General features: G+C 43.9%; 1 pseudogene; it reads left to right on the forward strand.

Annotated features, from left to right (window-relative positions):
* The window catches only part of LOC124041462, a 59,295-nt pseudogene that overhangs the window by 8,517 nt on the left and 37,803 nt on the right, over window positions 1-12,975 (forward strand).

The following is a 12,975-nucleotide window of genomic DNA, read 5'->3' on the forward strand; positions in this document are numbered from 1 at the left end:
TCACTCTGTCATTTAGGGAGATTAGTATGGTGGAGTAACTACAATGTTGTTGATCCATCCTCAGTTTACTCCTATAACAGCCATTAAACTCTGTAACTGTTTTAAAGTCACCATTTGTCTCGTGGTGAGATCCCTGAGCGGTTAACTTCCTCTCTGGGAACTGAGTTAGGAAGGACGCCTGTATTTTTGTCGTGACCGGGTGACACACCACCCAAAGTGTAATGAATAACTTCACCATGCTCAAAGGGATATTCATTGTCTTCTTTTTTGAAACCCATCTACCAATAGGTGGCCTTCTTTGCGAAGCTTTGGAAAACCTACCTTTTGTGGTTGAATCTGTGTTTTTAAATTCACTGCTCAACTGAGGGACCTTGCAGATAATTGTATGTGTCGGGGTACAGAGATGTGGTAGTCATTCAAAAATCAGGTTAAACACTATTATTGCACACAGAGTGAGTCCATGCAACTTATTATGTGGCTTGATAAGCACATTTTTAGTCGCACCACAAAAAAGGGGTTGAATACTTTTTGACACAAGACATGGATAAGAGCGTCTGCTAAATGACTTAAATGTAATGTAATGTAAATTTCAGCTTTTAATTTCCTATTCATTTGTACAAAGTTCTAAAAACCATGATTCCACCCTGACTGCATGGGGTATTGTGACACAAAATCTCAATTGAATCCATTTGAAATTCAAGCTGTAACACAACAACATGTGGAAAAAGTCAAGAGGTGGGAATACTCTCCGATGGAGCTGTAGTTATTTGGATCAAACATATGGAATTTTGCCATTTCCGATGATGGTATTTGTCAAAGACAGACACCTGACAGTGAATGTGTTCTGGCCCACTGGTCCAGCTGAGTGGTGGTCATCAGAATACATGATCATAATGCGGTGTGTGAGGTGAGCGCATGGCCGACCAACCATGATGACCAAGGAAGTGACAGAGAGCGTATTGTCCTGAGAAATTAGTGTGTGTGTGTGTGTGCGTCAGGAAATTAGCTATGCTTCTTTAAGCCTGGCTGCCTCTTTGGCCTAGTTTTCCACGTCTGATACCTTAAGTAGCCACTCTGAAAGAAAATGTGCGTGTGCGTGTGCGTGTGCGTGTGTGTGTGTGTGTGTGTGTGTGTGTGTGTGTGTGTGTGTGTGTGTGTGTGTGTGTGTGTGTGTGTGTGTGTGTGTGTGTGTGTGTGTGTGTGTGTGTGTGTGTGTGTGTGTGTGTGTGTGTGTGTGTGTGTGTGTGTGTGTGTGTGTGTGTGTGTGTGTGTGAGTGAGTGAGTGAGAGAGTGGTCTGGTGTGTGTAGCCAGTAGGATGGATGAGGGCTGACATGACCTTATTAGGACTCACTTACCAGAGTGCTCCTACTGTTCTGTCTCTACAGCAACCAGCGGAAGGGATTAGTGTTCACCAGACATGATCAATGTTCATTATGGAATATGAGAGAATGGGGGCGGGGGGGGGGGTGAGGGTAGAGATACAAAAAGAGAAGACAGAGACGGCCAAGTGCAAGAGGAAAAGAGGAAAAGAGGAAAAGAGGGAATAGCGAGGCTGGGAGGGAGAGAGTGAGAGGAATATAGAGATGGGAGTGGGAGAGAGTGAGAGAAAGAGAGACAGACCCTTCATAACGACTTGTCTGTATAATAATATGCTAATCAGGATCAGGAACAGCACGTCCTTTGCCTGGTCAGCCTGTCCCCAAATGTCCCAAACAGGCTAATTTACTATTTGAATAATGAGAACAGTAATGGTCAGTGAACTAAGAGACAGAATAAGTCGATTTAGAGGTTAAGTTGTCAATCAAGAGCAGCAAATGTAAATGTGATGTCTTTAATACACAGATGACGTTAGATGAAACTCTGGACTAAATCTTTTTTAAACTTTGCAATAATCCAGGACTGTTTCAAGCACCGTCCATTAATCTGAGATGACAGAGCTGTCTAAGGCACTGCTAATCAATGATAGAGGCGTCACTGCAGACCCTGGTTCGATTCCAGGCTGTATCGGCCATGATTGGGAGTCCCATAGGGAGGCGCACAATTGGCCCAGCGTTGTCCAGGTTAGGGTTTGGCCAGGGTAAGCCGTCATTGTAAATAAGAATTTGTTCTTAACTGACTTGCCTAGTTAAATAAAGGTTAAATAAATAAAACATTTATTTTTAAAAATACAATATAAATGTGTAAAAGTTTTAATGCATTTTCAATTAAGATATACTCTGGTATTAATTGAAAATACGTTTTCATATTACGGTGTGACAGAGTCATTCTTAACGAGGGTGGTGATAAACATGGGAACATACTGAGGCAATATGTAAGTATTTTTCCAGGACAGAAAATGCCCTAGTCCGGATGCTGTTATGAATGATAAGATGAGGGTAGAGAAGGACTGGGGCTGTTTTTCACCATGAAGCCTAACCAAAAAAGGTTATGAGATGAGATAACAAAATTGCACAGGAAATGTAAGTTAGTGCTGCAGTCGCTTCATGATTTAGATAAGGTTTAACTGTCTATATGGATCTCTCCTCCTGCCATGAGCCCAGCGCACAATGATGGCAGCAAACACACATACATACTAACACACAAACACACATAGACGTTTTTCCAGTCCACACACAAGCACAACCAGACGCTCTTTTAACCAGCATACACACACACGTCCCTCACACTGATATAAAGTGACCAGACTGCACTGCCTGCAAACAGGCCATCAGATTGGACAGTGAACGCCAGCCACGCTATCTAACCTGACAGCACTGAGCACACACACACACACACACACACACACACACACACACACACACACACACACACACACACACACACACACACACACACACACACACACACACACACACACACACACACACACACACACACACACAGACCAGTGAGAGGTGGTCCTGCTATCTAACCTGACAGCAGAGATTGCTGCTTTCATTAACATCTGACCTCTCACCACGCCTCCCCCTCCCCCTTCCCTCCCTCTTCTGTCCGCATTTCCCTGTACCCCCAACCCCTCGTCCCCATTACTGTCCCGTCGCACTAACGTGATTGAAGTGGCCACAATCGGACATGCCAAATCCCCCTACAAACACAGACACGCACATGCAAACACACACACAGCCGTGGCCTATCAACACACACAGTTTTGGCCACGCAAGGCGACAAGAGCACTAGTGACAAGTCGCAAAGCCCCTGACGCTCTTATAAGATGGCGTCATACTGACTGGCCACCGTTTTGCGAGCTCTGACCCAACTTTGCTATTTTGTGATTCTTTTGGCGTTTATCGTTACATTATTTTCACGAAATGTATCCGCTATCGTTTCTTATAACTGACAAGAACTCTTGAACATCAGATTGGCAGTTATTTACCTAAATTCCGGCTTCGACTCATCTGTACTGGGCTTTTTTTGTAATTCCGACCCAATTCTTGGGTTATCCAAGAGGAAACGCCGGCGTTATAAAGGCAAGAGAGGGGGAGTACTTGCTAGATGTAGACGAAGGGAAAACTAGCCTCTGCTTCCCTCCATTCTATTGGCCAATGTACAGTCACCTGATAATAACATGGATGGCCTCCGATCGCCGATTTGCTACCAACGGGACTATTGTAACTGCAATAGTCTCTGCTTTTCTAAAAAATTTCGGACAAGATACCTGATTGTCAAATGTCTTTTCAGCTGTTACTGCGACATTTCACCTCAGGAAAAGAAAAATAACAAGATAGCACTTAACAAACTAAGATGCTATAAACAATCAGGAAAACTTGCACCCGGAGGCTGCTTTCCTTGTTGCTGGCTATTTTAATTCCGCATCATTAAGTCACGTCATGCCCAACTTCCATCAATACGTCTCCTTTGCCACTAGGGCTGAAAAAGTCCTAGACCTCTATAACTCTACCCACAAGCAAGAATACAAGGCTCTCCCTCGTCCCCCAGTCAGCAAATCAGATCATGACTCCGTACTCCTGCTTCCTGTTTACTCGCAGAATGTCAAACGGGAAGTACATGTGACTCGCTCCGTTGAGAATCAGAGATTATGCTGCTGGACTGCTTTGCTAGCGCTGATTGGAACAAGTTCAGAGACTCCACCGATAACATCGACGAGCTAGCCACCTCTGCCACCAGCGTCATTAGAAATGAAGACGTTGTCCCCACAGCTGCTTCACCAATCAAAAGCCCTGGTTAACAGAGGTTGGCGCTAAACCAAAGGACAGGGCTACCGCACACAGGGCTGTCACAGACAACCCTAAGGCTACAGCTGAGGACAACAAGTACAAGAAGTCCCGCTATGACCTCCACAGAGTCATAATATATATCTTTTTTAAAGCTAACAGGCATATTCACAGTCATTTTCAACCTCTTTGAAAAGCTGGTTATGGCACACATCAACTCCATCATCCCAGAGCCCCTAGTCCCATTAAAGTTTTCATGCCGCCTGAATAGATCCACATACGACGCCATCTCAATTGCACTCCACACTGCCCTCACCCACCTAGATAAGAGGAACACCTACAGTTGAAGTCGGAAGTTGACATACACCTTAGCCAAATACATTTTAACTCAGTTTTTCACAATGCCTGACATTTAATCCTAGTAGAAGTTAGGATCACCACTTTATTTTAAGAATGTGAAATGTCAGAATAATAGTATTTATTTCAGCTTTTGTTTCTTTCATCACATTCCCAGTGGGTCAGAAGTTTACATACACTCAATTAGTATTTGGTAGCATTGCCTTTAAATTGTTTAACTTGGGTCAAATGTTTTGGGTAGCCTTCCACAAGCTTCCAACAATAAGTTGGGTGAATTTTGGCCCATTCCTCCTGACAGAGCTGGTGTAACTGAGACAGGTTTAGGTAGGCCTCCTTGCTCGCACACACTTTTTCAGTTCTGCCCACACATTTTCTATAGGATTGAGGTCAGGACTTTGTGATGGCCACACCAATACCTTGACTTTGTTGTCCTTAAGCCATTTTGCCACAACTTTGGAAGTATGCTTGTGGTCATTGTCCATTTGGAAGACCCATTTACGACCAAGCTTTAACTTCCTGACTGATGTCTTGAGATTTTGCTTCAATATATCCATATAATTTTCCTAATTTGCCTATTTCATCATCTATTTTGTGAAGTGCACCAGTCCCTCCTGCAGCAAATCACCCCCACAACATGATGCTGCCATCCCCGTGCCTCATGGTTGGGATGGTGTTCTTCGGCTTGCAAGCCTCCCCCTTTTTCCGCCAAACATAACGATGGTCATTATGGCCAAACAGTTATATTTCTATTTAATCAGACCAGAGGACATTTCTCCAAAAAGTGTAATCTTTGTCCCCATGTGCAGTTGCAAACCATAGTCTGGCTTTTTGTTGCGGTTTTGGAGCAGTGGCTTCTTCCTTACTGAGCGGCCTTTCAGATTATGTCGATATAGGACTCGTTTTACTGTGGATATAGATACTTTTTTTACCTGTTTCCTCCAGCATCTTCACAAGGTCCTTTGCTGTTGTTCTGCGATTGTTTTGCACTTTTCGCCCAAAAGTATGTTCATCTCTAGGAGACAGAACGCGTCTCCTTCCTGAGCGGTATGATGGCTGCGTGGTCCAATGGTGTTTATACTTGCGTACTATTGTTTGTACAGATGAATGTGGTACCTTCAGGCGTTTGGAAATTGCTCCCAAGGATGAACCAGACTTGTGGAGGTCTACCATTTTTTTATGAGGTCTTGGCTGATTTCTTTCGAATTTCCCATGATGTCAAGCAAAGAGGCACTGAGTGTGAAGGTAAGCCTTGAAATACATGCACAGGTACACCTCCAATTGACTCAAATTATGTCAATTCGCCTATCAGAAGCTTCTAAGGCCATGACATCATTTTCCAAGCTGTTTAAAGGCACAGTAAACTTAGTGTACGTAAACTTCTGACCCACTGAAATTGTGATACAGTGAATTATAAGTGAAATAATCTGTCTGTAAACTATTGTTGGAAAAATGACTTGTGTCATGCACAAAGTTGATGTCCTAAACGACTTGCCAAAACGATAGTTTGTTAACAAGAAATTTGTGGAGTGGTTGAAAAACAAGTTTTAATGACTCCAACCTAACTGTGTGTAAACTTCTGACTTCAACTGTGCGTGAGAATGCTGTTCATTGACGACAGCTCAGTGTTCAACACCATTCAGAAAAACAATCCAAGGAATATTCCATAGTGTTGTGTTTCTAGGAAGTTTCATTGGTTCTCGTAGAATACTTTACAATTTCGTCCTTTCTTGTTAATATTCTTAGGTTTATCCTCCAAAAATAGACACAAAAAGATTCCGGGGATGAGCAGGCGAATTTTCAATATTTACCCATTGTTCCTCTTTAAAGCATTTAATATATCGCAAGTAAATCGCCCTGAGAGGCGAAATTGATACAATCCAAGTCTGGATGGTTAAAACCACCATAAGACTTAAGAAGATGTAAATCTTTCCTTTTATTCTGAGTTTGAATTGCCTATATAATGTCTGTTATGAGCGAGTATAGATTTTAAAGAGTGTCTTCGTTGGGGTAGGTGGTATTACCGAGAATAAGTATGAAACATTTGGGAACTATGTGCTTCTGTAGAAGTGTATTCTATCTGTTAAATTTATGGGACGATTGATCCATTTAATTAGATCTGCTTTCATATGATTGAATAATGGGGATAAAGTTATCTTTACATATATGTTGTTTGTTGTCACTCATTAAGCTTCCTAAATCTTTGATATTTTTTGTGGTCCATTTAAAGGATTGTTGTAAATCATCTTTTTCCTATTGCCATTATTCTGTTTCTTTTCTGCATACATTTTATATCTTGAAATGTTGAAGTATTCTGAAAATACTTTTTAAGCAAGGAGGGCATTGCGTTTTCAATATTGGTCAGGTATATCAGGAGATCATCTGCAAATAAGTTTAGTTTATCTTCATGTTTATTAATCCTGATACCTGTTACGTTTGGGTCATGTCTAATTATTTCTGCAAGCAGTTCAATTGCTAGTGTAGGCAGAAGGGGGAGAGAAAACATTCATCTCTTGTGCCCTTTTCTAAGCAATTTGATCAGATAATGTATTATTTGTGCAAATATTTCTTTGCTTTAGGACATTTACAGTGGATAACGACAAAGCAAAAACAGGTGTTTATTTTTTTTTGCAAATGTATTAAAATAAAATATAAAATTACTTTATTTGCATAAGTATTCAGACCCTTTGCTATGAGACTCGAAATAGAGCTCAGGTGCATCCTGTTTCCATTGATCATCCTTGAGATGTTTTTACAACTTGATTGGAGTCCACCTGTGGTAAATTCAATTGATTGGACATGATTTGGAAGGGCACACAACTGTCTATGTAAGGTCACACAGTTGACAGTGCATATCTGAGAAAAAACACAGCCATGAGGTCGAAGGAATTGTTCGTAGAGCTCCGAGACAATATTGTGTCGAGGCACAGATCTGGGGAAGGGTACCAGAACATTTCTGCAGCATTGAAGGTCCCCAAGAACACAGTGGCATCCATTCATAAATGGAATAAGTTTGGAACAACTAAGACTCTTCCTAGAGCTGGCCGCCCGGCCAAATTGAGCAATCGGGGGAGGTGACCAAGAACCCGATGGTCACTCTGACAGAGCTCCAGAGTTCCTCTGTGGAGATGGGAGAACCTTACAGAAGGAGCACTCCACTAATCCACATCTCTGGAGCACTCCACCAATCATTCCTTTATGGTCGAGTGGCCAGACTCTCTTCAGTAAAAGTCACATGACAACCCGCTTGAAGTTTGCCAAAAGGCACCTAAAGACTCTCAGACCATGAGAAACAAGATTCTCTGATCTGATGAAACCAATATTGAATTCTTTGGCCTGAATGCCAAGCGTCACGTCTGGAGGAAACCTGGCACCATCCCTACGGTGAAGCATGGTGGTGGCAGCATCATACTGTGAAGATGTTTTTCAGCGGCAGGGACTGGGAAACTAGTCAGGATTGAGGGAAAGGTGAACAGAGAAAAGCATAGAGAGATCCTAAAAAATAAAATGACATTGTAAAATAATGAAGTCCTTCCTTTTCTCTCTCCCAAACCAAATCCATCCCTCTCCACCACCCCTCCCAGTTCTCCCAACCTCCAATCTTTACTCACCCTTGCCCACCCAAGCCAACCTTGTCCCACCATCCCATTCTTTACCACCCTTACCCATCCAGGCCAAGTTTATCCCAACCTCCCATCTTTTCCCCCTCCCGTCTTCTCAGACCCATTTATACCCCTCCATACAACTACTTACTTATCCATTCTCCTTCATTCACATACAACATTTATCCTATGCTTCCGCACACCCATTCTCTCCATCCCCCCGTACACTTGTTCACATTCCCCCTCCTTCACTCTACAATTCAAAAGCACAGCTACATACACACATCTATCTCACACCCTCTCGCCCACACATTACACACCCATTCATTGAACAGTTATTATTGACATACATGCTATATTTCCTATTTTCTATTGTCTTTTCTGTGTCTATGTATCTCATTGCCAATGGCTAATTCTATTGTTACTTCCTAGAGAAGAACAGGTACTCGGGGACAATAGATTCAAGGTTGTGTTGGGGGGAGGGGGACATTATATAGTCTCAACATAAGATAAGATGGTCTTGTGCATCACTGTATGTAGCGTAGTGTGCTTATCACCTTTCTCCACTTCTTTTTAGGTCATTGGGCTCTCCTTCACCTGGAAAGGTTTCCTGTAGCCTGTTCAGGGCTTCATTGGCACTTGTGCCCTCCATCCTCGGTGTTCCCTTCCATACCCACTGCACTGCCAGGAATCAGAGTTGAGACTTTTTCCTCCAATGACTGCTTGATCGTAATAAATTGCGTGCGTTTTTTCCTCAGCTTTAGCAGACAGGTCCCCTTTTCCCTTGTGCCTTCAGAATGTTGAGTTTGGTTTAATAGTTCCACAGCTTAAAGATTGACATGCAAGGGTATTTACCGCTGCAGATCGTCTGGTGATACATCTACGCCAAGCTCCTCTGAAATCGGCTTGATCACGTAGCTGGAAAGGTCTCCTTTTTCCTTGTCTTCCGGTAGAGACAATATTCTCATGTTGTTTGGTCACATTCTTTTTGCTTGCTGGTGCAGTTCATCTTCTAAAGTTTGCACATTTGCTTCCAGAAGGCCAATTTTGTTGTCCTGTTCATCCATGCCCCTTGCTTGTAGTTCTGTACCTTGTCACACCACCCTGGATTACTGACCTCTGCCTGCCCAGACCCTGAGCCTGACTGCTGTTCTGTACCTGGTCACACCACCCTGGATTACTGACCTCTGCCTGCCCTGACCCTGAGCCTGACTGCTGTTCTGTACCTGGTCACACCACCCTGGATTACTGACCTCTGCCTGCCCTGACCCTGAGCCTGACTGCTGTTCTGTACCTGGTCACACCACCCTAGATTACTGACCTCTGCCTGCCCTGACCCTGAGCCTGACTGCTGTTCTGTACCTGGTCACACCACCCTAGATTACTGACCTCTGCCTGCCCTGACCCTGAGCCTGACTGCTGTTCTGTACCTGGTCACACCACCCTAGATTACTGACCTCTGCCTGCCCTGACCCTGAGCCTGACTGCTGTTCTGTACCTGGTCACACCACCCTAGATTACTGACCTCTGCCTGCCCTGACCCTGAGCCTGACTGCTGTTCTGTACCTGGTCACACCACCCTAGATTACTGACCTCTGCCTGCCCTGACCCTGAGCCTGCTATTCTGTATCTTTCGGAAGCTGCTCTGGACTACTGACCTCTGCCTGCCCTTGACCTGTCTTTTGCCTGACCCCCTGTTTTTTAAAATAAACTTGTTACTTCGAAGCTGTCTGCATCTGGTTCTTCTCCTGAGCCTGGACATTTCCTGGATATACTTTATCTGTTCATTGCTCTAATTTGTATCTACAAGTTGTTCTTCGTCTTTTCCTCTAAGGGAAGCTATGGCTTGTTGGGTTCAAGTCGCAGCGTCGCTTTACCACAGATTGGTCCGCTGTCGTATATAACTGACCGCTCACGCTCTCACGTTTGCATGGGGATATATTGAGTTATCGATTATTTTTAGTACTACATTGGTATTTATAACTGCATTGTTGGGTTTTGAGCTTGCAAGAAAGGCATTTCACTTTACTTGTTCATGTGACATTAAAACTTGAAACTGAAACAGCACGCACACACACACACACACACACACACACACACACACACACACACACACACACACACACACACACACACACACACACACACACACACACACACACACACACACACACACATGCACTAGATACAGCCAATGAATACAGCTCTCAGCGTCACAGGCAAACGCAAATGTGACCAACAGTGAGAGAAAGAGCAGAACATCTTCAAATGTGGCACTAAATATCACAACATGAAGAACATGAATGACTTTGTTTTGACATTAGTGCTGAACATGACATTCACTTCAATACAGCAACATAACTAATTATGATGTATTGGTGGCATTTCAGCGAGAGTGACAATGTTTTACCTTTAGTTGCCTTGACCTTTTTGAAACACGTTTTTTCCCTTGTGGGGAACACACACCTTGATGTTTTTATCCAGTGAATTGTCCACTTTCTGTAGCTTTAAATGTTAAAGGTGTGTCGAAGGTTCATTTCTATTAAGAAGGGATGAGGCTAGAATATGCCTCAGTGCACAGCAAAGATCACACACAAACATGCATGGTGGAATTACACACACAGACACACCGTTGATGTCATAGGTAAGGTCAGATCTACTCTGTTTCCGCTGGGAACCCTGTCGACCGCTTTCTAAGCGAGCGTTTTCCCCCTCCCCTCTCTACAACAAGCGCTGTACACACATACACACACTGACACACACACTCACATTCCAGCATATGCTGGTTAGCTTCCATCAATGCGCTTTAGTGGTGCCTGGGGGGACCGAAAGGTCAGAGTCACACACACACATATTCCTGTCCACACACACATACAGTCACTCAAAACCCTCCCGGCTGTGCAGGCAGAGATTTGTGAACAGCAGCACTTTTAGCATTAGCACCAGTGGAGCATATGCCTGTACACACACGCACCACGCACATCAGCACACACACAACGTTAGCACCAGTGGAGCATATGCCTGTACACACACGCACCACGCACATCAGCACACACACAACGTTAGCACCAGTGAAGCATATGCTGGTTGTTTTTCTCCAGCTTGAGTTGAGTCTTCCTGAAAGGTTAAGCATGGAGCACATAAGAGAGCAGGCAAAGAGCCCCACGCGCACACACACACACACACACACACACACACACACACACACACACACACACACACACACACACACACACACACACACACACACACACACACACACACACACACACACACACACACACACACACACACACACACACACACACACACACACACACACACACACACACACACACACACACACACACACACACACACACTCACAAGGCCTCAGGCTGTGAACACTTTCTAATGTAAAACAGGGCCACATGAGACAAAGGCAGAGAAGTGGCAGAGAAGTGCTGCTGCCATCCTCACGGTCATATTTTTCAAAACAAATTTTCACGAGACTACTTTGCTAGAAAAGTATAATGCGCTCAAATAACGTTGAATGGTTGGAGATAAATGGTTCTCACCATTTCTGTTTCTTTCTCTCAGAGTCGTTTCAGGTGGTAGTTCGAGGGAACGGTTTTCTCCACGCCAGAAACACCGACCAGGTCCTCTGTAGCTTCAAACTCAACGACACACACACTCTGGGTGAGACACACAAACATAGATGTTTATGGAAGAAATGGGGACATCATTTTGTCTATAATTATATACTAAGAAAATGTCTGATGAATCTCTCTCTCACACACACAAATGCTCACACACACATGTTTTCTGTGTTTATTTGCAACATGAAAGCTACAGTACACAGTTGAAACAAGTGGTCACTGCTCCTCTGTTTTGGTAAAAAGCTGAGGGATGGCCCTAGAGAAATGTAACCACTCTCAAATTCATAGACAAAGCCATGGACTGACCATCCAATTATAGTTTAAACCATGTTTTCAGGCTATACAGTGTTTGTTAATGCAAACATTGGAGTAAAACTAGCTTATAGTTTGGGTTCTGATGGGTTACGAAAGTTGAACTAAGCTCATGAGGCATTTATAATTTATATTATTTAAGAATCAATGGGTATGGGCCTACCAACTGGCGCAGCAGTCTAAGGTGTCACTACAGACCCGGGTCTGATCCCGGGCTGTGTCGCAGCCGGCCGTGACCGGGAGACCCATGAGATGGCACACAATTGGCCCAGCATCGTCCGGGTTAGGGGAGGGTTTGGCCAGCCAGGATGTTCTTGTCCCATTGTGCTCTAGCTATTCCTTGTGGTGGGCCAGCCGCGTACACGCTGACTTTGGTCGCCAGTTGTACGGTGTTTCCTCCGACACATTGGTGCAGCTGGCTTCTGGGGTTGAGCGAGCAGTGTATCAAGAAGCAGTGCGGCTTGGCAGGGTTGTGTTTAGGAGGACGCATGGCTCTTGACCGTTGCCTCTCCCGAGTCCGTACGGGAGTTGCAGCGATGGGACAAGACTGTAACTACCAATTGGATATCACGAAATTGGGGTAAAAACAATCAGAAATAGTGAATCAATGGGTACGTTTCATTAATTTACAAGTCCAAAAATGAATGTAGCAACTACGGATTCTAGCTTTAATATGATGTTAAACCTCTTCAATTAACAGAATATAATGTTTCTTTAGATGAGAGGCCTGCTGGTGTAGAGGAAACTTTCCTGCTCTGTCCTGCTCCTGTTATAAAGGAAGTAGGAAGGTAAGTTACTCCTTTACCTACTGCAGTATTCCAGTGTATTCGTCAATCCTGCGTGGTCCTGGAGTGCTACAGGAAGTTAGGGCATTAGTTCCAGCCTACTAACCTGCA

Source organism: Oncorhynchus gorbuscha, linkage group LG08 (assembly GCF_021184085.1).
Source record: "Oncorhynchus gorbuscha isolate QuinsamMale2020 ecotype Even-year linkage group LG08, OgorEven_v1.0, whole genome shotgun sequence".
NCBI lineage: Eukaryota > Metazoa > Chordata > Actinopteri > Salmoniformes > Salmonidae > Oncorhynchus > Oncorhynchus gorbuscha.